General features: G+C 49.0%; 1 pseudogene; it reads right to left on the minus strand.

Annotated features, from left to right (window-relative positions):
- Nucleotides 1-405: 405 nt before the first annotated feature.
- Nucleotides 406-1,753, minus strand: LOC124664032 (annotated as a pseudogene).
- Between the last annotated feature and the right edge of the window lie 501 nt (nucleotides 1,754-2,254).

Raw genomic sequence — 2,254 nt, forward strand, 5'->3', positions numbered from 1 at the left:
TTCAGCTAATCTGGAAGAAATGAACACACCATATTTAGACTTTCAGAGCACCGACAAGGCAGGCAATTGAACCAAGAATAGATCGTTAGTTGCTAGAATGGGAAAATCATTATCAGTAAACAGTAACTGCAGAAGCTAGAATGTTGCACGTTCAAACGCCTTCGCTCAGCATGCAACACTCGTTTTTTTTGCAGATAAAACAGCAACTTTCTGACGTTCATACACATGGAGTGGAGTGTATTCAGAACAAGATACATGATTTAAGAATAAAACGATTCTGCAAAACAGAGCCAAACATTACTGAAGTTTTTAAGAGACCGTCGACTCAACAACTGATTTATTAAGACACCATCGACTCGTCAGAAGTTTATGCCAACATCAACTCCTAAACCTTTGACCCAGTGCTCAGCAGTGCCTCAAATAGAAATCCTCATTTGCTTCCACTAGTCTTTTTGCTTCAACGCTGCTTCCGAAGTGATCACGAACAGGCTGCAGCATCATGTTTATAGCCTTTGCAAGGGCGTGCTTCACATCAGAAGGATCTAGAGCTCCTCTTTCATAATCAGCATTAAACTCTTCCATGTCCACAAATGTCTTGCTAGCACCATTATCTCCCTTCCGAACCACCTCAAACTTTCCGAACCAAGGTAATACCAAATACTTTACGTAATCCAAACACGGATTGCCTTGGACAGATTCTGGAGGGCAGAACCCATCACTTATTTTACTAATGACGTCTTCTTCATCATCTTCCATGAAGATGGCCCAGTTGGGATCATCAACCGCACATAACGCCGGGGTTTCTAACAAATTACGGGGTATACCGTACGCAATTGGTCTGTTTTCCATCTCCATGCGATCGCAGTATCGCCGAGCTAACATGTCGGCCCCAGTCTGCTCGTGGCCTAGCAACCATATGTCAGCCTTGTGAAACAGTATGCAGGCGCTCTGCAAGCAAGGGTTGAATATCTCAGCAGCATTACAGTCTCTAAACCTATAGGGATTCATATCTCCATGGCCCCTCGTATGAATCAACGCATGGAGATGAAGCCAGCTTTTTATTGCACCCACATCGCTTCTCCTCGCGATGTCCATAGCAAGCGGCCAGTATTCACCCGCGTTCTTGCACATCAATTCTGACAGCCACACGAGCTCTACCCGTCGAGATCCATGCCGGCCGCTCTCCACGTCTCGGCATTGTAGAGGCCAACGCTCCGCATTCTACTTGGGTCGCCGCCGGTGGCTTGCACAATGTGACCAATCTTCCAGTCCAGCCAAGCGAACCGATCTGCCATCAAGATTTTGACTTTCCAGCCAGCTTTGATCATCTTATTGACGTTGAGTGCCATCAAGATGCCCTGGGTTATGTGCATCCAGGGGGAGACATCACACCAAACGTAGCAAACAGGGGCATCTTTCTTCTTCAGGAGCGGGCCGAGCTCATACTGGTTGGCACACTCCCCAACGCTACGCAGTGTTGCAAGCCTCTCTTCAAAGCTCCTGCCACTCGTAGAGTCAAGAGGAGTGTCATCTGAATTCTTCACAGTGCCATCTGATTAGCGGTAGGAGGTGCTGCACTGCTATTGTGCAGCGGGAAACCGTCAGCTGCTGGTTCTGGTTGAGCAAGGAGGTGGTGAAGGTGCCGTGGCATCTTGGAACCTAAGCGAACCACGGCAGATGATGCATGGACGAACGGATCTAGCGGGCATTTGGACCCCTTGCCCAGCACCTGAGAATACGCCCGCGATAGCATTGTTTCGACCGCCAACACACACGCGATCAAAGAGTCTTGGACGCTCTTTCTAATGGAACTCGACGCTGGGGGTATCCCGCCTGAAAATCCGATCCGCGCGGCTAGCCCCAGCCGCCACCTGGAGAGATAAGAATGAAAGGCTTTTAGGGTTCGGATTTCTGAAGAATTATGCCTGACAACGGGCTGGGCATAGGCAAACCTGAAAGGCCAAGGCGACCACACCTGTCCCTCTACAGCAACGGTCCGATCCGAGTGATCTGCACACACATTGACATGGAGCGTGTTTATTTTGCTCCACGGCTTGTCAATTTTTGCCCCCCGCCATTTGATACTCATGAATCATGCCTAGGTCTTAGGTGCTCAAAATAAACTCTGCACTCCATGACCTTGGAGCTGCTCCAACAAACAACAATCCACCCGCCGTCCATGAAGACCGACGGGAGCAAAAACTCAAAGCTCCTCAGCAACGCGAAACCAAGTGTCACCAACACAGGGATCACC

Source organism: Lolium rigidum, chromosome 6, assembly GCF_022539505.1.
Source record: "Lolium rigidum isolate FL_2022 chromosome 6, APGP_CSIRO_Lrig_0.1, whole genome shotgun sequence".
Classification (NCBI taxonomy): domain Eukaryota; kingdom Viridiplantae; phylum Streptophyta; class Magnoliopsida; order Poales; family Poaceae; genus Lolium; species Lolium rigidum.